The sequence below is a fragment of the Trichomycterus rosablanca genome, chromosome 27, assembly GCF_030014385.1.
Source record: "Trichomycterus rosablanca isolate fTriRos1 chromosome 27, fTriRos1.hap1, whole genome shotgun sequence".
Classification (NCBI taxonomy): domain Eukaryota; kingdom Metazoa; phylum Chordata; class Actinopteri; order Siluriformes; family Trichomycteridae; genus Trichomycterus; species Trichomycterus rosablanca.
Window position 1 is genome coordinate 11,794,445 of NC_086014.1, and position 26,546 is coordinate 11,820,990.

The 26,546-nt window shown below is 42.5% G+C and overlaps 1 protein-coding gene across 2 annotated transcripts in view; it reads right to left on the reverse strand.

The window, feature by feature from the left end:
- The window catches only part of cbfa2t3 (CBFA2/RUNX1 partner transcriptional co-repressor 3), an 87,340-nt gene that overhangs the window by 40,758 nt on the left and 20,036 nt on the right, over positions 1-26,546 (reverse strand). For both annotated transcript variants that reach the window (XM_062989381.1, XM_062989379.1), the window contains exon 2: positions 23,621-23,780. The gene's annotated coding sequence lies outside the window, so the exon portion shown is untranslated. The remainder of the gene's footprint in view (positions 1-23,620; positions 23,781-26,546) is intronic.

The window sequence follows — 26,546 nt, forward strand, 5'->3', positions numbered from 1 at the left end:
CCTCCACCCTGTCATCACGCTCTCTTTATCTCCGTCCACCCTCGCCGAAAAGCCCCCCCATCCCACGCACTCCAATTAAATTTAATACTGCAAAGCATCCTCTCATGACAGGATGCAGAAATAATAATAATAATAATAATAATAATAATAATAATAATAAAAACAGCAATAATAATAAAAATTATAATGATGATAATCATAACAATAACATTAATATTAGTCATAATAATAATAATGGTAATAATAATAATAATGGTAATAATAACAATAATAATAATAATAATAATAATAAAAATAATAATTATGATAATGATGATAATATTGATATTAGTAATAATAAAAATAATGATAATAATAATGTAATAATAATGGTAATAATTATGAAATAATAATGATAATAATAACAATAACATTAATATTAGTAATAATAATAATGATAATAATATTAATACTGGTAATAACAATAAAAATTATAATTATGGTAATAATAACAATAATAATAATAAACAGCTAGTATGGCTGGCTCTTCGGGGGAACTCTCTGCGTATTTATCCACAGACCCACAGACACACAGTGTGTGTGCATTTAGCAGATGCCTTTATCCAAAGCCTTGCTCAAGGGCCCAACAGTGGCAAACTGGCAGTGGTGGGGTTTGAACCAGCCACCTTCTGATTTCTAGTCCAGTACCGTAACCGCTAGGCTACAACTGCCTTTTTATGTTCTTATACATTTAATATTCTACATGTGTTACCTCACTGGGTAAAAAGACAAGTTTTGAACCACTTAAAATGCTGCCACTGTTCCACCGTCTCCTTCAGACTCCCTTCTCTTCCAAATCAATTTAGTCCTCACTTTTAACACTACGACCCTGCGCAATGTCTCCTCTTTATGTCCCTCTGTATCTCTAATAGCCATCCCACTATTCCAGCCTTGACCTTGACCTAATGGCATTAGGAGTGCTGGTGCGTCCTTCCCCTCCATTGTCCTTTCTCGTTCTCTCTCTCGTCTCTGCCCTTTGTTTCCCTCTGATAGCTAAAGAGGAAAAGAGCGGAGATGGGCACCCCTGATAGGCTGTCATTGTGTTGAAATAGAAATGACAGCCCGTCTCGGTAGAGACGCGAGGACGAACAGGCCGAGACGCGGGGGCCGTGAGAGAGAGAGAGCGAGAGAGAGAGAGTGAGAGAGAAACCTGGATACTCGTGCCCTTTAGTCAGCGTTCACATTGTAAATCCTTTAGTATAGCCGCCTGTGTGCTGGACAGAGATAAGACTCACAGAACAGCCGCCCTATTGTCCTTATTCTCTCAAGCTTCATCATTCTCGTCCCTATCAAGTCCACGTTACTGGCGGCATGTAAATGATAGTTATTTTAAGGATGGGCTCTGCAAAGGAGTTTATCTAATAAACAGATAGCCCAAGGTAGCACAGACGCCTCTACAGTCACGGCTACCAGACTGAGAATGTGAGATGTGGCTGTGTAGTTTTCATTTATCTCTCACCCTCTTTCCCATGTGTGATAGAGGATAGAAGAGAAAGCAACAATGGAAAAAAAATTTACGAAAAAAATGTTACGAGAGAGAACGTATAAGACTGAGAGGAAAAGTCAGTAGCAGATAATGACACGCAGAAAAAAGAGGAAGATGACAGAGTCACTTTCTGAGGTTCAGAATTACTGTCAGAATCTAAATCAAGCTCAGAATCAGAATCAATTACCGATTAAGAATCAGTGTCCAAACCACAATGTTATAATCATTGTAAAAATCAGAATCCCTCTCAGAATCAAAATCCCTCTTAAACTGTGGCTGGAAGTGAGCATGGATGAGCAGACAGCTCACTGCATCGCTTCCTATAAGGAGCCACAACACTGTAAGAAAGAAACCGTGATTAAATAAGTTGCTTAAGGAATCCCTTGAATAAAAGAGCCGGTCCCGTTCACATGGCAGATGGGCATGATTCTGGAACTCACTCCCCCATGCCCTTTTAAACGGCAGGTGGACCAATAACACTAAGAATCTAATTTAGAATTAGCAGCACAATTCTGAATCTAAATTAGAGCTGCTATTAAGCCCTGATTTTCTAGGGTGGAGAGTACAAGGTAAGGTCATTGTTGCCAATGCTGAGTAATTTATCACATGCTGTGCGACTACGTGTGCACAGGTACTAATGTAAAGCGCAGTTTGCACCATGGTGGAAAGGAATCAGGGACAAAAAGACACAGAGGCACAAAGACGATAGGACAAAGTACAGGAACGACAGACGGCAACGAGACAAAACAGTATAGAGAAAGACAAGAGGGACAGTAGGAGACAGAACGATATAGAGAAAGACAGAGGGACAGTAGGAGACAGAACGATATAGAGAAAGACAGAGGGACAGTAAGAGACAGAACGATATAGAGAAAGACAGAGGGACAGTAGGAGACAGAACGATATAGAGAAAGACAGAGGGACAGTAGGAGACAGAACAATATAGAGAAAGACAGAGGGACAGTAAGAGACTGAACGATATAGAGAAAGACAGAGGGACAGTAGGAGACAGAACGATATAGAGAAAGACAGAGGGACAGTAGGAGACTGAACGATATAGAGAAAGACAGAGGGACAGTAGGAGACAGAACGATATAGAGAAAGACAGAGGGACAGTAGGAGACAGAATGATATAGAGAAAGACAGAGGGACAGTAGGAGACTGAACGATATAGAGAAAGACAGAGGGACAGTAAGAGACAGAACGATATAGAGAAAGACAGAGGGACAGTAGGAGACAGAACGATATAGAGAAAGACAGAGGGACAGTAGGAGACAGAACGATATAGAGAAAGACAGAGGGACAGTAGGAGACTGAACGATATAGAGAAAGACAGAGGGACAGTAAGAGACTGAACGATATAGAGAAAGACAGAGGGACAGTAGGAGACAGAACGATATAGAGAAAGACAGAGGGACAGTAGGAGACAGAACGATATAGAGAAAGACAGAGGGACAGTAAGAGACTGAACGATATAGAGAAAGACAGAGGGACAGTAGGAGACAGAACGATATAGAGAAAGACAGAGGGACAGTAGGAGACAGAACGATATAGAGAAAGACAGAGGGACAGTAGGAGACAGAATGATATAGAGAAAGACAGAGGGACAGTAGGAGACAGAACGATATAGAGAAAGACAGAGGGACAGTAAGAGACTGAACGATATAGAGAAAGACAGAGGGACAGTAGGAGACAGAACGATATAGAGAAAGACAGAGGGACAGTAGGAGACAGAACGATATAGAGAAAGACAGAGGGACAGTAGGAGACAGAACGATATAGAGAAAGACAGAGGGACAGTAGGAGACAGAACGATATAGAGAAAGACAGAGGGACAGTAGGAGACAGAATGATATAGAGAAAGACAGAGGGACAGTAAGAGACTGAACGATATAGAGAAAGACAGAGGGACAGTAGGAGACAGAATGATATAGAGAAAGACAGAGGGACAGTAGGAGACAGAACGATATAGAGAAAGACAGAGGGACAGTAGGAGACAGAACGATATAGAGAAAGACAGAGGGACAGTAAGAGACAGAACGATATAGAGAAAGACAGAGGGACAGTAGGAGACAGAACGATATAGAGAAAGACAGAGGGACAGTAGGAGACAGAACGATATAGAGAAAGACAGAGGGACAGTAGGAGACAGAACGATATAGAGAAAGACAGAGGGACAGTAGGAGACAGAATGATATAGAGAAAGACAGAGGGACAGTAGGAGACAGAATGATATAGAGAAAGACAGAGGGACAGTAGGAGACAGAACGATATAGAGAAAGACAGAGGGACAGTAAGAGACTGAACGATATAGAGAAAGACAGAGGGACAGTAGGAGACAGAACGATATAGAGAAAGACAGAGGGACAGTAGGAGACAGAACGATATAGAGAAAGACAGAGGGACAGTAGGAGACAGAACGATATAGAGAAAGACAGAGGGACAGTAAGAGACTGAACGATATAGAGAAAGACAGAGGGACAGTAGGAGACAGAACGATATAGAGAAAGACAGAGGGACAGTAAGAGACTGAACGATATAGAGAAAGACAGAGGGACAGTAGGAGACAGAACGATATAGAGAAAGACAGAGGGACAGTAGGAGACAGAACGATATAGAGAAAGACAGAGGGACAGTAGGAGACAGAATGATATAGAGAAAGACAGAGGGACAGTAAGAGACTGAACGATATAGAGAAAGACAGAGGGACAGTAGGAGACAGAACGATATAGAGAAAGACAGAGGGACAGTAAGAGACTGAACGATATAGAGAAAGACAGAGGGACAGTAGGAGACAGAATGATATAGAGAAAGACAGAGGGACAGTAAGAGACTGAACGATATAGAGAAAGACAGAGGGACAGTAGGAGACAGAACGATATAGAGAAAGACAGAGGGACAGTAAGAGACAGAACGATATAGAGAAAGACAGAGGGACAGTAGGAGACAGAACGATATAGAGAAAGACAGAGGGACAGTAGGAGACAGAACGATATAGAGAAAGACAGAGGGACAGTAGGAGACAGAACGATATAGAGAAAGACAGAGGGACAGTAGGAGACTGAACGATATAGAGAAAGACAGAGGGACAGTAGGAGACAGAACGATATAGAGAAAGACAGAGGGACAGTAAGAGACTGAACGATATAGAGAAAGACAGAGGGACAGTAGGAGACAGAACGATATAGAGAAAGACAGAGGGACAGTAGGAGACAGAACGATATAGAGAAAGACAGAGGGACAGTAGGAGACAGAACGATATAGAGAAAGACAGAGGGACAGTAGGAGACAGAACGATATAGAGAAAGACAGAGGGACAGTAAGAGACTGAACGATATAGAGAAAGACAGAGGGACAGTAGGAGACAGAACGATATAGAGAAAGACAGAGGGACAGTAGGAAACAGTATCTGTCCTCGCTGATACACTGCACAGGTTTAATCAAATAAAACACATTATTCAGGGTGTTAGCGAACATCTGTGAAGCCGAGTTCTATCACATGAATGTTTGTGCACTGACAGGTACACCCTGACTGTGTGTGTGTGTGTGTGTGTGTGTGTGTGTGTGTTTGGCAGTTGGCAGTACTGGGACTGAGATAGCAGGAACAGGGGGAAGCGGCACAGTATCGAATACTAAACATCTGTTCCTCCCGGAGACCACAGAGTGAGAATGCAGGAAACTGAAATAGGAAGGCTAACTGCTTACACACACACACACACACACACACACACACACACACACACACACACACACACACAGGTGCATACTCGCTCCTGCACCCAAAAATGCATATTTTATATAAGTTATATTAGCAGAAGAGTGATAATACAATTCAAACGATCCTATAATGCTACAATGCAAACCCAAATTTACTTTTGTTTCATGACCACAGTTGGCACAGGTGGTAGTGTTAATGCCACACAGCTCCAGGGACTGTATGGGTGTTCAGTAATGAAGTGGTGCATTGTCCTGATTGTAGTCTTGCATTGTCAAGTGTTTCCAGTGTTTCCGGGATTGGTTTTGGATCCAACAGTTGAACAGGAAGCTGGGAAACAAGCTCTGTGTCTTATATCACAGCTACTGAAATACATATTTATGATTGGCTGCTAAGTGTCTGTTACTTTCTCTATTGTGGAAATAATAATATTCTGTTCTGATCTCTTGCTAGAAAAAAACAGTCCCTTTTTTCTAGACAGAACCAACTGCTCTGATGTTTTAGATGTCCAGAGACATGGCCTAACAGGTATGCAGGAGCAGTGGTACCTTAGTGGTTAAACTACTGGGACAACTGGACTAAAAGGTTGCCGATTCAGGCACATCCACCGCCAAGTCACCCCTGTTGGTCCTTTGAGCAAGGCTTTAAACCCTCAATTGTACAAACTGTATTCGGTTATAACTGTAAGTAAGCAACTGTAAACGTAAACGTATGTGAAGGTGTGTGGGTGTGGCATTTGGTGATAAAATTGTTCAGCAAGGCTTGGCAACTTAAACGTAACTACATTTCTCATGTCAAAAGATAAAAAAAAGAAACAAAGCTGCACTTTTTTTACCCAGTGTGAGCACTATGATATTTACCAAACACATCTGGATGTTCTTTTAAAGCAATTACACAGACTAGCAGGAGAACAGGTTTCATAAACAAGCTTAGTGAACTTAGTCAACAAATAATCACGTCATGATTCTGGCCATCTAGAGCTGCCCCGGTCAACTGTAAGTCTCGGAACAACAGCAGCTCAGCCGTGAAGCAGTAGTTTACAAGCTCACAGAACAGCACCAGTGATTACAGATGTGGCTCCAATCAAACAAGCAAATCCTTGACAGTGACATCAGCACAAAACTGCTAGGGAGGAGAGTCAAAGGTTGGGTCTCTACAGGCAGGTGGCCAAAGTGTTGGTTTAAAGAACAAATAGGTAAATTATCCCAGGTTTGAGTGGTTCTGGCAAGTGGTTCACAGTGGTAGTCTGTGATTACAGGAATCAAGAGTAAAGAGTTGACTCTGAATCGATTCCATGCGTTGAAATGAATTCAGATTAAGGTAGAGGTAGAAACATAAAAATAGATGACAGCTATTTTATAATTATTTTTGGCAAATCCAATTGTTTTATTTATTATTATTATTAATAATAAATACATTTTTAAAATCAAAACAAAGACTCTACAGTGATTTCTCAATGCCTTCACATAGTAAACAACACCTCTGATATTTGCCAGTACGTACTGACAGCAAACAGCGCCACTTTCTAGTGCTTTCTCTGTATCCTTCTTTGTCTAAGAGGCCTGTTTTGGAGCCATGTGGTCTGTGTGTGTGTGTGTGTGTGTGTGTGTGTGAGTATGTGTGTGTGTGAGTATGTGTGTGTGTGTGTGTGTGTGTGTGTGTGTGTGTGTGTGTGTGTGTGTGTCTGCGATAAGAGGATCTAGTGTGTCGACGTCTCCATGCCTGTGTTATCAGTCTCTGCAGCTGTGCTAAACCTCCAGCACATCTGCTGCCTCTCAATAAGCCTACCAAGCCGCAAACTACACTTCCCATCATGCCCTGCTCAACGCTTTCCTGAGACCAAGCAGGTGTGTTTACGAAAGTCGGCGGTCCTTGCAGGGCTTAACGTTCGCAACCAGACTTTTTATCACGTCACTACAGTGGGCGCTTACAACTCAGACTCATAACACTGCATGCAGGATCGTGGTGTGCTGCACGACACGTGCTTCCCAACAGCCCTGTCAGATCTAGTTGTGTGTTATACACCACAGCTACATAAAATACTCACTTCTGATTGGCTGGCAGCTGTCTATTATTTCTATATACACCACAGCCACATAAAATACTCGCATCTGATTGGCTGGCAGCTGTCTATTATTTCTATATACACCACAGCCACATAAAATACTCGCATCTGATTGGCTGGCAGCTGTCTATTATTTCTATATACACCACAGCTACATAGAATACTCATTTCTGATTGGCTGGAAGCTGTCTGTTATTTCTATATACACCACAGCTACATAAAATACTCACTTCTGATTGGCTGGCAGCTGTCTATTATTTATATATACACCACAGCCACATAAAATACTCACTTCTGATTGGCTGGCAGCTGTCTATTATTTATATATACACCACAGCCACATAAAATACTCACTTCTGATTGGCTGGCAGCTGTCTATTATTTATATATACACCCCAGCCACATAAAATACTCACTTCTGATTGGCTGGCAGCTGTCTATTATTTATATATACCCCACAGCCACATAAAATACTCACTTCTGATTGGCTGGCAGCTGTCTATTATTTATATATACACCACAGCCACATAAAATACTCACTTCTGATTGGCTGGCAGCTGTCTATTATTTATATATACACCACAGCCACATAAAATACTCACTTCTGATTGGCTGGCAGCTGTCTATTATTTATATATACCCCACAGCCACATAAAATACTCACTTCTGATTGGCTGGCAGCTGTCTATTATTTATATATACACCACAGCCACATAAAATACTCGCATCTGATTGGCTGGCAGCTGTCTATTATTTCTATATACACCACAGCTACATAGAATACTCATTTCTGATTGGCTGGAAGCTGTCTGTTATTTCTATATACACCACAGCTACATAAAATACTCACTTCTGATTGGCTGGGAGCTGTCTATTATTTCTATATATACCACAGCTACATAAAATACTAACTTCTGATTGGCTGGGAGGTGTCTATTATCTCTATATACACCACAGCTACATAGAATACTCATTTCTGATCAGCTGGCTGATGCCTGTTATTTATATATACACCACAGCTATATAAAATACTCACTTCTGATTGGCTGGCAGCTGTCTGTTATTTCTACACACCACAGCTATATAAAATACTCACTTCTGATTGGCTGGAAGCTGTCTCTTATTTCTACATACACCGCAGCTACATAAAATGAACATATAATTGGCTTGCGTGTGTTTTCTGTGCTCTATTATTCCACCGCCACTGTGTACAGCAGATACTAGACGGCAAACAACTCGTTCTTGCCCTGTTGCTAAAAATTGTGCAAGTACAACAGGTAAGTCGCAAAAAACCCCAGTTCCACTCCCACTCACCGGCATGTCGCCTGGATGCCGCCGGCTGCTGCACGTGGAATTTCTCTGCGGCCGCTCTTGGGTTGGTCAACATTACCGTTCTGGCCCCCTGGGCCATTAGTAGATGAGAAGACGAAGACGAAATCCTCCTGCTTCCAGATCGTCTGCACCTTTCTCTGTTGAGTGCTGAAGTCATCTTGTACATTCCTTCTTGACACGGTGGGTCCTAAAATCCGGTAAAATCCTCTAGACTCCTCACTCAGTGTCAATTTAAAGGCTGTAGGCTACATGCGGCGGTAGCCAAATGTCTCAGGTTTGGCCAAGTTAGGAGTATCACATGCACTATGATGATTATAACCAAGTTCTAAAACTCTTAAAGGAGTCAAGACAGCAAACTAGTCTTCATGTCTCCAAAGTTTCGAAAATACTGTGAAAGCAGCGTGGACCCATACAGCAGCTCCTCCTTCAGAACTGGTACTTCCCACCCTCCCTCCGTCCCTCACTATCTCCTGCTCACTGATAGTAGCTGGGTATGCTGATTGCATGCACAGGGGTCTGTTTGCCACGAACAGCGTATAGAAAGCTAGATTCCGTGTCCTGTCAGATGATACGTCTTGTTTGTGAAGGGAAGGTAAATAGCTCTGCAGCTTGTGATAGCCACCGTCTCGGCTTCATCTAGCAGGAACCAGCTGTGTGAGAGCATTTCGCTCTTCCTTTTTGCCGCTGGACTCCTCCCGGCTAACGGGCTTCCTGTCCAGATCCTCTCAAAATGACCTATTCTTTGTAAAATGTCATATTTAACACTGTTACAGTACAGTGGCTGAATGACATGCCATTAGCATCGTAGCTACGTTTGCATTCTGGTGATCCTATTGTCCAAAACATAAACCTTGTTGATCCTATTGCTATCTGTGTCCAGGAAACCAAGTGACCGTTAATTGACCTGCTTTAAAGGTGGGAATTATGGCACTGCTGTCTGCTCTGTCAATGAAACACAACACTAGCCAATCCAAAGCCAAAGCAGTGGATGGTTTCATGTCTAGAAGGCATGTGCTAAATTGGCTACAGGTTTGAGATGCTCCATAGCAGTCCTCAAAAAATCTCTGGCTGTGTCCCAAACAGAGTGCATTACTTTCTAAAGAGCACGTCAGAAGAAAAGTCAGCAGCCAGAGCGCTCAAAGACAAATGACAATAGGCACGTTTACATGTAGCCTGATAATCTGTTAATAATCTGACCAATAGCTCAATCAGAATACAATAGGTAAATGTATACACCTCAATCAGAATAGAATACGCCCATGTATACACCTCAATCAGAATAGAATAGGTCCATGTATACACCTCAACCACAATAGAACAGGTCCATGTATACACCTCAATCACAATAGAACAGGTCCATGTATACACCTCTATCAGAATAGAATACGCCCATGTATACACCTCAATCAGAATAGAATACACCCTGTATACACCTCAACCAGAATAGAATACACCCATGTATACACCTCAATCACAATAGAACAGGTCCATGTATACACCTCAACCAGAATAGAATACGCCCATGTATACACCTCAATCAGAATAGAATAGGTCCATGTATACACCTCAACCACAATAGAACAGGTCCATGTATACACCTCAATCACAATAGAACAGGTCCATGTATACACCTCTATCAGAATAGAATACGCCCATGTATACACCTCAATCAGAATAGAATACACCCTGTATACACCTCAACCAGAATAGAATACACCCATGTATACACCTCAATCACAATAGAACAGGTCCATGTACAGTGTATCACAAAAGTGAGTACACCCCTCACATTTCTGCAGATATTTAAGTATATCTTTTCATGGGACAACACTGACAAAATGACACTTTGACACAATGAAAAGTAGTCTGTGTGCAGCTTATATAACAGTGTAAATTTATTCTTCCCTCAAATTAACTCAATATACAGCCATTAATGTCTAAACCACCGGCAACAAAAGTGAGTACACCCCTAAGAGACTACACCCCTAAATGTCCAAATTGAGCACTGCTTGTCATTTTCCCTCCAAAATGTCATGTGATTTGTTAGTGTTACTAGGTCTCAGGTGTGCATAGGGAGCAGGTGTGTTCAATTTAGTAGTACAGCTCTCACACTCTCTCATACTGGTCACTGAAAGTTCCAACATGGCACCTCATGGCAAAGAACTCTCTGAGGATCTTAAAAGACGAATTGTTGCGCTACATGAAGATGGCCAAGGCTACAAGAAGATTGCCAACACCCTGAAACTGAGCTGCAGCACAGTGGCCAAGATCATCCAGCGTTTTAAAAGAGCAGGGTCCACTCAGAACAGACCTCGCGTTGGTCGTCCAAAGAAGCTGAGTGCACGTGCTCAGCGTCACATCCAACTGCTGTCTTTGAAAGATAGGCGCAGGAGTGCTGTCAGCATTGCTGCAGAGATTGAAAAGGTGGGGGGTCAGCCTGTCAGTGCTCAGACCATACGCCGCACACTACATCAAATTGGTCTGCATGGCTGTCACCCCAGAAGGAAGCCTCTTCTGAAGTCTCTACACAAGAAAGCCCGCAAACAGTTTGCTGAAGACATGTCAACAAAGGACATGGATTACTGGAACCATGTCCTATGGTCTGATGAGACCAAGATTAATTTGTTTGGTTCAGATGGTCTCAAGCATGTGTGGCGGCAATCAGGTGAGGAGTACAAAGATAAGTGTGTCATGCCTACAGTCAAGCATGGTGGTGGGAATGCCATGGTCTGGGGCTGCATGAGTGCAGCAGGTGTTGGGGAGTTACATTTCATTGAGGGACACATGAACTCCAATATGTACTGTGAAATACTGAAGCAGAGCATGATCCCCTCCCTCCGGAAACTGGGTCGCAGGGCAGTGTTCCAGCATGATAATGACCCCAAACACACCTCTAAGACGACCACTGCTTTATTGAAGAGGCTGAGGGTAAAGGTGATGGACTGGCCAAGCATGTCTCCAGACCTAAACCCAATAGAACATCTTTGGGGCATCCTCAAGCGGAAGGTGGAGGAGCGCAAAGTCTCGAATATCCGCCAGCTCCGTGATGTCGTCATGGAGGAGTGGAAAAGCATTCCAGTGGCAACCTGTGAAGCTCTGGTAAACTCCATGCCCAGGAGAGTTAAGGCAGTTCTGGGAAATAATGGTGGCCACACAAAATATTGACACTTCAGGAACTTTCACTAAGGGGTGTACTCACTTTTGTTGCCGGTGGTTTAGACATTAATGGCTGTATATTGAGTTATTTTGAGGGAAGAATAAATTTACACTGTTATATAAGCTGCACACAGACTACTTTTCATTGTGTCAAAGTGTCATTTTGTCAGTGTTGTCCCATGAAAAGATATACTTCAATATCTGCAGAAATGTGAGGGGTGTACTCACTTTTGTGATACACTGTATACACCTCAACCAGAATAGAATACGCCCATGTATACACCTCAATCAGAATAGAATAGGTCCATGTATACACCTCTATCACAATAGAACAGGTCCATGTATACACCTCAACCACAATAGAACAGGTCCATGTATACACCTCAATCACAATAGAACAGGTCCATGTATACACCTCTATCACAATAGAACAGGTCCATGTATACACCTCTATCACAATAGAACAGGTCCATGTATACACCTCTATCACAATAGAACAGGTCCATGTATACACCTCAATCAGAATAGAATAGGTCCATGTATACACCTCTATCACAATAGAACAGGTCCATGTATACACCTCAACCACAATAGAACAGGTCCATGTATACACCTCAATCACAATAGAACAGGTCCATGTATACACCTCTATCACAATAGAACAGGTCCATGTATACACCTCTATCACAATAGAACAGGTCCATGTATACACCTCTATCACAATAGAACAGGTCCATGTATACACCTCAATCAGAATAGAATAGGTCCATGTATACACCTCTATCACAATAGAACAGGTCCATGTATACACCTCTATCACAATAGAACAGGTCCATGTATACACCTCTATCACAATAGAACAGGTCCATGTATACACCTCAATCACAATAGAACAGGTCCATGTATACACCTCTATCACAATAGAACAGGTCCATGTATACACCTCAATCACAATAGAACAGGTCCATGTATACACCTCTATCAGAATAGAATACGCCCATGTATACACCTCAATCAGAATAGAATACACCCTGTATACACCTCAACCAGAATAGAATACACCCATGTATACACCTCAATCACAATAGAACAGGTCCATGTATACACCTCAACCAGAATAGAATACGCCCATGTATACACCTCAATCAGAATAGAATAGGTCCATGTATACACCTCTATCACAATAGAACAGGTCCATGTATACACCTCAACCACAATAGAACAGGTCCATGTATACACCTCAATCACAATAGAACAGGTCCATGTATACACCTCTATCACAATAGAACAGGTCCATGTATACACCTCTATCACAATAGAACAGGTCCATGTATACACCTCTATCACAATAGAACAGGTCCATGTATACACCTCAATCAGAATAGAATAGGTCCATGTATACACCTCTATCACAATAGAACAGGTCCATGTATACACCTCTATCACAATAGAACAGATCCATGTATACACCTCTATCACAATAGAACAGGTCCATGTATACACCTCAATCACAATAGAACAGGTCCATGTATACACCTCTATCACAATAGAACAGGTCCATGTATACACCTCAATCACAATAGAACAGGTCCATGTATACACCTCTATCACAATAGAACAGGTCCATGTATACACCTCAACCACAATAGAACAGGTCCATGTATACACCTCAATCACAATAGAACAGGTCCATGTATACACCTCTATCACAATAGAACAGGTCCATGTATACACCTCTATCACAATAGAACAGGTCCATGTATACACCTCTATCACAATAGAACAGGTCCATGTATACACCTCAATCAGAATAGAATAGGTCCATGTATACACCTCTATCACAACAGAACAGGTCCATGTATACACCTCTATCACAATAGAACAGGTCCATGTATACACCTCTATCACAATAGAACAGGTCCATGTATACACCTCAATCACAATAGAACAGGTCCATGTATACACCTCTATCACAATAGAACAGGTCCATGTATACACCTCAATCACAATAGAACAGGTCCATGTATACACCTCTATCACAATAGAACAGGTCCATGTATACACCTCTATCACAATAGAACAGGTCCATGTATACACCTCTATCACAATAGAACAGATCCATGTATACACCTCTATCACAATAGAACAGGTCCATGTATGCACCTCAATCACAATAGAACAGGTCCATGTATACACCTCTATCACAATAGAACAGGTCCATGTATACACCTCAATCACAATAGAACAGGTCCATGTATACACCTCTATCACAATAGAACAGGTCCATGTATACACCTCAATCACAATAGAACAGGTCCATATATACACCTCAATCACAATAGAACAGGTCCATGTATACACCTCAATCACAATAGAACAGGTCCATGTATACACCTCTATCACAATAGAACAGGTCCATGTATACACCTCTATCACAATAGAACAGGTCCATGTATACACCTCTATCACAATAGAACAGGCCCATGTATACACCTCAATCACAATAGAACAGGTCCATGTATACACCTCAATCACAATAGAACAGGTCCATGTATAGACCTTTCGCGATGCTGTATAGTAGCCAAACCAATGACACGAATCTGTAAACTGCTGGAGTGAAAGCGTCAACAGGAGAGAGTTGGAAAAAAGTGAGAGTGAGAGAGTGAATGAGTGAATGCTGAAAGCTAACATATGTGTTTCTGATGTGAGTTGTTCTCCGAGCTCAGTGTCATTCTGCTGGTACTGACCGGACTGTCATTAAGTGCTGCAGCTGGTACCCGCAGTGGCCCTCTGACCAACTCTCTCTCACTCACACACACACACACACGGATGGACCAGAGGACAGAAGTGAAAGGGGATGTGCACACACAGATGTAGCGTCTGTCTCTGCCAAACACTCACAGATGGTAGCTAGCGAGAGTGGATGTGAGAGTGGTGTGGTGTGTGTGTGTGTATTTGTGGTGTGTGTGTGTGGGAAGTTGTCCATGTGTTACAGGTGGGACTTTTGTAAGAGACAACCAACTGTAAAACCACAAAAATATTTCGGGGACTTTCCTTTGTGCTGATGTCGAAACACTACGAAGTTCAGTCTTTAAAAGAAGTCTGTGGGCAAAAGTATGTGGACACCTGACCATAAGCTTGCTGGACAGCTCGTTCTAAAACCAATGGGCATTAATATGGATTTGGCAACCCTTTGCAGCTATGACAGACTCCACTCCTCTGGGAGAATTTGGACCCATTTAATTAGGGGTATTTGTAAGGTCAGGCACTGATGTTCCACATGAAGGCCTGGCTTGCAGTCAGTGTTCCAATTCATTCCGAAGATGTTTAGTGAGGCTGAGTGAGGGTGCACTAATGCTAAACATAATCAATGCCTTCCCCAACAAGCACCAATGGCTTATTTGTAAAGGTGGATTTTGATAACTGGTCAACAGCTGCTTGACAGCCCAGGATCTTCCTTGTTGGCTTGACATTGTCTTACTGAAACATTATTATTATTAAGAAAGCCATGCGATGGACTGTCGCCTTGGCCTGTAGATTCCAGCCTTGCACCCAGTGTTTTCTGGTAGAACCGAACCCGCTGCAACCCTGACTAGGATAAAGGAATGTGTGTGTGTGTGTGTGTGTGTGTTTTGCTTCAACATGCTTGTTAATAATCAGTAAACAGTCGGGTGCAGTTCTGCTCTGTGACCTGTATGAGCTCTGATAAGTTCATTAGAGCGTTAGGTGATCAGCTCGTGAGGGCCTTTATCTGCTCTGCACTGTGTCAAAGCCATCTGCATATCTGCTCCACACACACACACACACACACACACACACACACACACACACACACACACACACACACACACACACACACACACACACACACACACACACACACACACACACGAATACAAACTCACAATTTCATGTTGCTACTTATAAGTCCACAATAATGAATAATGCAGCAGGTAGGGCACAGAGCTGGCTTTATTCAACGGTTCTGATCACTGTCTGTAAGGATCTCCAGATGCCCTCAGGTCTTAAATAGACCATAGCAGCATATGTTTTACAACCATTTTGATATGAATTTAAAATGTGGCGAACAAAAACTACATAATTGTCCAAACGATGTATATTAGGAGTATCTAAGTATAAATATATTAGCTACCAAATTGGGCAAGTAAATGCTCTAATGTACCCCCACCATCCACTCCCATGTTTAGACCATAGAAGAATCATTATTATTATTATTATTATTATTTATTTATTTTATTTTGTTTTTCTCTTTAATCATTTGCACATTTTCCTCCCAAGACATTGCTGTAAAGTCTTCAGTGCCAAGTGCTTCCCCTGATTATTAACACAGAAGGCGGCGCCATGTAATGGCACTGATTATTCCTGCTATTGTTGCCAAAGTGCTGAATTTATTTTTTCATGCTTCTGTTCTACAAACTCCCTAAAGCTGTGCCAAGAGTTACAGTCCTAAAGACCGAGGCGGCAGAAAGAAAATCAATTTCTTACTAGAATAAAAGTAGAAAAAATACAAATACAATTACTATTCCTGAACCTAGGCTCGAATGCATGTGACATATTTAGCCGTTCCAGTTAACCACAATCTCTGGAATCCATTTCCATTCAAATCCTGAGTAAATATCACATGACCTTGACTGGATATTACACATAATGTTTACATTTATAGCATGTAGTGTACACTTTTGCTCAAAGTGCTTTCCAATTGCAACTGAAGATGTGGGGTTTGAACCAGCAACCTTCTGAATACCAGACCAGTATTTAACCACTGAGCTACAACCACTCACTGTGTATATTTATGGCATTAAGTGGAAGCTTTTTATTTTTATTTTTTTGCAAAGGGACTTACAACTGCATTTGATACATCACAAACAATTGAAGGTTAAGGGCCTTACTATGCTAAACTGGGGTAACTTGGTGACGATGGGACTTAAAACAGAGACCTCCCGATTATGAGTTTAATACCGTAACCACTGAGCTACCACACACCCGGAAAACCGAATGAGAAAAGGTAACATTGAGCAAGACTCTGTCTTCCTTCTACCTACCTAAACATGCTGATAGGTGTACTGGCGACTCTAAACTAGCCCTAGGTGTGAGTGAGTAAGCAAATACATATGTGTGCTTGTTCGAGTGCCTTGCAATCAATGTCTTCAGGTGGTGCTGGTCCCTTGATCAGCATGAAGTGGTTAGTGAACATGTATAAATAAATGAATGGCTATACAGTGACTATGAATAGCCAGGTGATGGGTCGTGTGTGACAAGGGTTCCCGGGTTCTCAGGGGAGTTACAGAAGTGTGTGTGTATGTGTGTGTGTGTGTGTGTTAGAAAAAAATGCACCTGCAGAAATTCCTCCTCCTCTGAAAGTTCTACCAACTTCCACACTAAACACACACTGCCCTGCCCGCTGTACCACACACACACACATGCACACATTAAAATGCCACTACTTGCCGGGTTACACATTAAATTACACTTATTCACACCTAAGGACACTTAAAATAGTTAAGGAGTAAATTCAAGTAAACCAACATAGACAAAAGGGGATTTTTATATTATTTTTAATTATATTTAATATAAACTACTTTTATTTTGGTCTATTTTTGCAATACATTGACATGTTTGTGATATATGTTGGGGATCAATAAAGTAATCAATCAATCAATATGCGGAACTCTGAACAAACTGGCAACCAGAAACCTGGAGCTGAACAGATCCTAGAACTGCACATGACAAAACAGTATGGCACTATGTACTGAGGTAGTGTGGGTGCCCTGCAGCACAACAATCCTGGGGACTTGGGTTCAAACCCCGTGCCCAGGTCACTCTCTGTGAGGAGTTGGACGTGGTGTCCTTTAAATGCTTCCAGAAAAATGCGAGGCGGTTTACCTGCTGTGAAGTGTGACTCACAGCAACCCTGACCAGGATGAAGCGGTTAACGAAAAGACAGTGTGTGTAACTACACGGTCAAAAGTATGTGGACACACTAGCTAACGATAAAGCTCAGGTGATTCAGTCACAACCTTTGCTAACAGACGAATACAGTTGATTTTTTTTTATTTCATTTCATTTCACTCTCATCCACTGCTTTATCCTGGTCAGGGTCATGGTGCAAGAGGTACCACTGGGAAATACTATACGTAATGCAGTGTCCAAAAAACCTGCTTTTGGTGTATTGCATCTCTGGACTGACTGTTTCACAATAATAAGAGGAATGTTACAGGATGACCGTCCCTCTTTCGACCTGGACAAACCTGAATGGAATCTGCTGGAAGCTTGCCCAACAGTTACCCTAAAGGTGGCAGCTGGGTCTCCGTTCTCTTTCTCGCTCTTTTTCTCTCTGTGGTATTTTTCTGTGCACCTGTTTGGCACCGAGAGTCTTAGCGAAGCTCCAGATCTTAACAGAACCCTATAAGTTAAACCGTTCCCATCTGTCACCACACACAGATGCACGCCGGCTCTCTCTCCACTCGTTTTTCCACTCTGGGCTTGGCGCCCGCTCAAGAACTGTCAAAGAACACCTGCTATATTAAGTACGTTGTCTTATCCACACACACACAAAAGTATGTACGCATCCCCATCCCCATGCCCATGCCCATGCCCACACATACACCCACTGATCTTGGAGGAACGTTCATACCCACAGTCACAAGTGCAGAACTAAATCTCCAGAAGCTGGAGCAGTGATGGCATAGTCATTTGAGTACTGGACTGGTAATCCAAAGGTGGCTGGTCTAAAACTCCACCACTTCCAGATATCAGCTGTTGGGCCCCTGAGCAAGGCCCTTAAACCTAAATTGCTTGGATTGTACACAGTCACAACTGTGGGACAGTAAGAGCAAAGTAGTTTGGGTACTGGACTAGTAATCCAAAGATGGCTGGTCTTAAACTCCACCACTGCCAGATATCAGCTATTGGCCCCTGAGCAAGGCCCTTAACCCTCAATTGCTTGGATTATACACAGTCGCTCTGCTAAATGCCATGTAAATATGAATGTAGCAGCACTGCAGCTTCCTTTTTGAAGAGCCGATGATATGCACGATTTATTAAAGAGTAAAAGATAATTTATCAGTCTATCAACGCTCAAAAAAACTTGATTTGACGTCTCAATCCACTCGGCTGCACTTCTTTCAGCTCTTATCCTGCTCCCGAACGATACACAAAGGTAAACATGGTGTACGGATTTCACGCTTCCCGCTGACTGACTTGTTTTTGCATTATTTCATCTCCACAGGCAAAGTTTAGCAACAGAAGCGGGCGCGTCTATTTACCATTTTCACACCTCATTAAAATGTTTTTTCAGACTTCCGAGAGGAGGCCGGGTGACTTCTGATTTGATCTGCTTTGCATAAAGCGCTTCTTTCCAGCCCGTGGGTGAAAAGATGAAAAAGAAAATCAATTAACTCGGCGTAATTGGCTCGACTTTGACTCGCTCTCAGTCTTATAAGCGCGATCGATGGTGGAATAAAAAAAAATAAAAAATGAAGCCGAAGGGCGCGTTATACTATTGATTTGTGAGCCGGCTCTCGATATTGTATTGAAGACGCACGAGTGGGGGTACGGCGTATTATATCTCACTGACAGCATTTATCACTTCAGGCCCCGTGGAGGTCATTAGCGCGGCAATTATTCCCAACTCCGAGAGAAGGTGGCATTTCAGGCGGTGATGCTCCAGAGATTCGGTGCTGGGCAGTATCGTCAGATTTTAAATCACTTTCTCGGATAATTACTAACTCGGTTTGAATAATCGCCCCGACGGATGCGTGTCCCCAGGGTCGGTCGGGGCACGGACGTGGCTTTTTTTAGCTTTTTTTTCCTGCGTGTCCGGCGCAGAGTCACAAACGAGGACGAGCAGAATGTGCCGATGGCGTGACTCATCCGAGCAAACTTTTAATAAGCTGCTGTGCTCAGACTCAAGCGCCTAATTGGACTGGATGTTTTCATTACCGAGTCGCTGTAAGAAACTGCAGCCCAAATGGCAAAAGTTTGGAGGTTAATAAAAAGGCCAGTGTATAAAACTAAATAACCAGGTGCTCAGTACAAATAATGAGAAAACTGATGCAGTGCTAAAAAATAACTCTGTAGAAGTTTGGAAGTTTGAAAGTTCACAAACAAGCCGAGCTCAATAATGTCAGAATCCCAAGCAATCCATGAATTTTTCTAACTAAACAACATTGATCATTGTCTCTCCGTACACAACGCTAAGCTGCACTGCACTCGTCAAAGTGTAAGTGATAAGATGCATATGGCATGCTGCCCACGTGTCTGAGGGGGCGTGGGTTAGCTTAGTTCTCCTCAATCAGAGCAGGGATCGGCATTGGTGGAGAGGAAGCATGGCGCAATCGGGCAATTGGACGTGCTAAAAAGGGAGAAAAAGGGAGAAAATGCATAAAGCAAAATATATATTAAAAGAAAAGATGCAAACACCAAACACATTAATAATATCATGCATTGTAGTGGGTAAAGTACCTACAATCCTTGCAACTGCCCACTGAGGAGAGTTGTACCTAAAGTGGCAAACCACAAACTACATGTAGATGCATTAAGGCTCATTGTGGTAAATATTACACAGCCACTATGCTCATTTAAGATAGACAGATTTGTGGATTCAGTATGTAGCAAACACAAATAAACCTACATAAATAAAATGAATAAAGACCTTACTGCGCTTACTGTGCTGCTGCACTTTTGCCATGTTCTAACATGACGTAGGCAGTGAAGATAAACAAAGACCTGTTTACGGTTCATTGTTCATCATCCAGGTTCAAGCAGTGCAGAGGCCACACAAACAACAACAAAATCTACCAAGAATTATGAATTCTAATAGAGAGTAGATTTAAATCCTTTTACTTCCTTAAATGATTCAAATATGTCGGTAGAAACAAGTCAGCTAATGGTGCGAAACCCTGACCGGACTAAAATTTAGTTTCTACTGAGACAAAGAAGTAAACCAACACAGAAGGAGGTCAGAAGAAAAAGTGCGAGTAAAAAGGCAGAGGAACGGACGAAGACCTGAAATTGTGTTTCTCATGAGAGACAAGATAGAGCACGCCAGCCAGCCCTGTGTGAGAAGGTCAAAGAAACACACAGAGAGAGAAAGTCAAAGAGTGAAAGAGAAAAGGGTAAAAGAAATCTGGCCCATGGCAGAAAAGGAAAGGAGTAAATAGAGTAAATAGGAACGGGTCTAATAGGAATATCAAGGCGGTGAGAGGTAAACAGGCTCCTCCAGGCTGACACAAAGGCGCCGTGGCGGTCTGGAGAGTGCTGGAGTGCGCCGGCGTCTCTGTGCGAAGCCGATAACGGACGAGCGTCCGCCTGCGGCGCCCAGATAAGCCCGGGCGCAGGCGTGCGTCTCCCCTGATCCCAATTTCACACTCAATATTCATCCTGCCTGACAAACAAGCAACGTTTAAGATAAAAAATAAATAAATACAGAGTCCTTCTGCTATTACAGCTCTGTTTATTCACCTGCACACTGCTGCTACCTTTTTAAACGACCATAAACACCTCACACACACACACACACGCATGTACAGGTAAGCACATGCATGCAGGTATAAGGCATCTACATTATAAACCTACTGAACTGCTATATATACTTAAGAAACGGTGTGTGTGAGTCATAAGTGGTAACATAACATTCTCAATTAAATGCTATACTGGTATAATCCTGGTATAATACTGGTGGGTGGGTAGCACTATACTGTATAACTAACTGTAGACACAGTTCTGTCACAACTTTTTTGGAATGGATCACAATTAGAACGAGAAGAATAATGATGTAGTAAAAGCAGACGTTACTTTAAGAGCATTCTACTGCCAAAGACCTGCAGTAAAGCCTTCCTGTTTAAATCCGCTCTGATTACAAGCCGTTAAAGATATATTTTACATATTTATAAGCCTGTAGTGTTTTCAGCAGTAAAACAGACTTTACGTTTTATTTTAAAAGACATTAACAGGCCTATTTCAGTAGTTTTATAGTCTATATCGGCTCTAATTGAAAGCACAGCACAGTCATCCTAAGTGTTAGCAATAAAGGAATGATTTGCAAATCCATGATTTTCAGCTGCATTGATCGTATTGTTGTTCTATAGGATTTACTGCAGACTGCCTTTTCTTACAGGCGCCACAGTGACTCGGTGAGCAGTGCTGCACGGTCTCTGTGTGTCTGTGTGGGTTTCCTCCGGGAGCTCCGGTTTCCTCCCACAGTCCAAAGATACGCAGTCAGATTAACTGGAGATGCTAAAGTCCCCCTAGGTATGATAGTGAGTGTGTTTGCTCTGTGTTTCCCGCCTTTTGCACAGTGAATCAGACCCACCGCAAACCGGATCAGGATAAATTGGTGGTAAAACAGAATGAATGAATGAATGAATGAATGAATAAACTTTTCCAATCTTCAAGTGCAAATAAAAAATCACAGACGAATTACAGAAACAAATCTGTGTTTTCGTCTCGGTCGGGATCCTTCTGAGACAGAATGCATGACCTGCAAAGCAGACACATACAAGTCAGTGTCAAATAAAGATACCAGTTCAGTAAAAAACACAAGACTGCAGCTAAAGGAAAGAGTTTGCCAGGTAAAGACCGGGTAACACAGAAGATGTTACAGCTGCAGTGGGAGTTTTTGCATTTTACACCACGAAGCATCACAACAGCTACAGATTAATGGACAGCACGTCTGCCTTGTTAAAAAGTCTTTCCCTGATTCTGAAAGAGTGTAAACATTGTCAACACTGTGATAGTGCCACATTCTGTCAAAACAGCTCCACTGATGAACTATTTTATTTGTTATTATTATTGTTTAAGGCTAAACATTGAATTTAAAGTAATAAGATTATCTGACCATAAATGCATTTGTTAGTTGTCGTGTTTTAAATTAGGTAGTTGCATGGTTATTGATGCATTTGTCAAGTATTTAAAACCCTACTTTATACACATTGTCATGGTGCCACCAATTACATGGAATTACTTTGGCAAGAAACTGCACTGGAAGAACTGGGAGACGTGCAGTACATAGCTAATAAGAAACCCTAATAAAGTGGATCAACTCTATAGGAAAATAGCAATGTGGATGCTCTTCCTAAAAAGGAACTGCTCGTTTTAGCTATAGCTAGCGTTGGCCCTGACGAGCGGCCCCCGGCAGCTGGCAGGTGCGTGTAAATCTGGCCTGGGCCGAGCGGCGCTGGCTGAGATTAACGCGCGTTCTGAGATTAGCACACGCTCTGCACTTTACACCTCCACAGATGGGAGGAAAAGCTGCCAGCTGGCGTGAGGATGCCCACTATCGCTGGCTGGCTTTCAGCCAACAGGACCGACTTCTGGCCCTCGGTCTATCTCAGTCCTCTCTCCTCACTCAGCAATCACAGTCAGGCTGTCTCTCTCGGAGCGCGCTCACAAGTGCGGTGTGGCCTCGTCCCCTTCTGAACAAACACGAGGGTGCTTCAAGTGCAGAGGAGAATCCAGCTGCTGGATCTTACATGTTGTCTGTCCATCTGTCTACACTGTATGGCTAAAAGTATATGGATACCAATCTGGTCCCACTGCGGCTTACAAGATGTAACATGAAGCCTCCACAAGCGGGCGTTTGCCTACCAGTTTATTTCATTATTATTATTTTTTTCTGCAATCCATTTTTACTGGCTCGCGACCCACCTCAGGGACATAACCCGGGGTTAGAAAATCCCTGGATTAGATTACACAGGGCTGCATTCATTATTAGGATGTTTATATATGTATTTCATTATTTGAAACATGTTGGCAGGTGGTTGGTTTACTAAGTGACTGGTAGGTACAGTAATAAGAAATCTCGTACCTGCTGCGCCGGGTTATTGTGGCGCCGCTCTTCTACGTGTGAGCAGTGGATCCAGGGGAAATCAACCAGTGTATGAAACATGCTGGATGAAATATGGCTGAATCTGTCCCGTGTCATCACTTCTTCATCAGTGCTCGTCTCGCCGCCTCAGCCTGCAGAGCTGCAATAAAAACAACACATAAAGCTCGGAGTTATTGAAATGTTTTCTCTGAGCTCGAGTAATTACGATTGGTTTGCTCAGATCAGCAATCAAAAATGCTAGAGATGTGTGTAAATGACTTGCAGGAAAATGTGTGGCAGAAATGAGCACAAGGCAACGTTCATAAAGATGTGGTGCGAGCTCACGCTCATGCTCAGGCGTCTAAAAAATGTATTAACCTACTTAGAACCTTAGTATTTTAATGTAATTTGTGTCTAAAATCTCTCATTTCCACCCACTTTCTAGGTCCCCATTACAAATCCACCACCAATTCTTCTAGGTGAGGCTGGCATTTATATAATATTTGCTAGAAGAATCCAGAGGACATGAAAGCAATGGAAGAAGGTCGACTGGTCCATAAAATCCAATGTTCTCTAAGTGGCTCCATGATGCACCCTTGACGATCCACCTTGCAGCATTGGGAGTTGATGGACTTGCTGGTGATTTCCTAAGGCAGGGCTTTTCAAACCCCTGGGTGAGTCACGAACCAAAAATAATAATAATTTTATCAAATTTTAACAGTCACATAAACACAAAATGAACTTGTACACAAACACCCCTTGTGGAGGCTTTATGTTCCATCTTGTACACCGCAGTGGGACCAGATTGCCACGATTTTTATGAAGTATATTTCACCTTGTGTTTTGTTTTAAAGCATGGTTTGTCTTGCCTGGGTCACGGTGAAAATCAAGGACAAAATTTGGGTCGCTTGAATCACTGAAGGGTGATGATTTGATTGATGTGACCCAGACAGATATTACTGGCTATGTCTGGGAAGGTGGCAAGGCCTGTCCCGGGTGTGTTAATGCATTGCGCCCTGTGATTCCAGAAAAAACTGACCTGCCGCAACCACAAAACAAAAGACCTTTATAGTTTTGTTATTTTTATGCGGCTCTTGCACTAAATGATCATTTAAATTTATATTTATTTAACAGACACCCATATAGAAGCTTCCTAAAGCTGAGTGCAAAAAAGCTACTGGGCTATAAAAAAAAGCTACACACACCATAAAAATGCAGCTGGATCTATATCTATCTACAGTGTATCACAAAAGTGAGTACACCCCTCACATTTCTGCAGATATTTAAGTATATCTTTTCATGGGACAACACTGACAAAATGACACTTTGACACAATGAAAAGTAGTCTGTGTGCAGCTTATATAACAGTGTAAATTTATTCTTCCCTCAAAATAACTCAATATACAGCCATTAATGTCTAAACCACCGGCAACAAAAGTGAGTACACCCCTTAGTGAAAGTTCCTGAAGTGTCAATATTTTGTGTGGCCACCATTATTTCCCAGAACTGCCTTAACTCTCCTGGGCATGGAGTTTACCAGAGCTTCACAGGTTGCCACTGGAATGCTTTTCCACTCCTCCATGATGACATCACGGAGCTGGCGGATATTCGAGACTTTGCACTCCTCCACCTTCCGCTTGAGGATGCCCCAAAGATGTTCTATTGGGTTTAGGTCTGGAGACATGCTTGGCCAGTCCATCACCTTTACCCTCAGCCTCTTCAATAAAGCAGTGGTCGTCTTAGAGGTGTGTTTGGGGTCATTATTATGCTGGAACACTGCCCTGCGACCCAGTTTCCGGAGGGAGGGGATCATGCTCTGCTTCCGTATTTCACAGTACATATTGGAGTTCATGTGTCCCTCAATGAAATGTAACTCCCCAACACCTGCTGCACTCATGCAGCCCCAGACCATGGCATTCCCACCACCATGCTTGACTGTAGGCATGACACACTTATCTTTGTAATCCTCACCTGATTGCCGCCACACATGCTTAAGACCATCTGAACCAAACAAATTAATCTTGGTCTCATCAGACCATAGGACATGGTTCCAGTAATCCATGTCCTTTGTTGACATGTCTTCAGCAAACTGTTTGCGGGCTTTCTTGTGTAGAGACTTCAGAAGAGGCTTCCTTCTGGGGTGACAGCCATGCAGACCAATTTGATGTAGTGTGCGGCGTATGGTCTGAGCACTGACAGGCTGACCCCCCACCTTTTCAATCTCTGCAGCAATGCTGACAGCACTCCTGCGCCTATCTTTCAAAGACAGCAGTTGGATGTGACGCTGAGCACGTGCACTCAGCTTCTTTGGACGACCAACGCGAGGTCTCTTCTGAGTGGACCCTGCTCTTTTAAAACGCTGGATGATCTTGGCCACTGTGCTGCAGCTCAGTTTCAGGCTGTTGGCAATCTTCTTGTAGCCTTGGCCATCTTCATGTAGCGCAGCAATTCGTCTTTTAAGATCCTCAGAGAGTTCTTTGCCATGAGGTGCCATGTTGGAACTTTCAGTGACCAGTATGAGAGAGTGTGAGAGCTGTACTACTAAATTGAACACACCTGCTCCATATGCACACCTGAGACCTAGTAACACTAACAAGTCGCATGACATTTTGGAGGGAAAATGAAAAGCAGTGCTCAATTTGGACATTTAGGGGTGTAGTCTCTTAGGGGTGTACTCACTTTTGTTGCCGGTGGTTTAGACATTAATGGCTGTATATTGAGTTATTTTGAGGGAAGAATAAATTTACACTGTTATATAAGCTGCACACAGACTACTTTTCATTGTGTCAAAGTGTCATTTTGTCAGGGTTGTTCCATGAAAAGATATACTTAAATATCTGCAGAAATGTGAGGGGTGTACTCACTTTTGTGATACACTGTATACAGCACAGCTGGATCTATAATCTGCAATTAAGAATCAAAACAA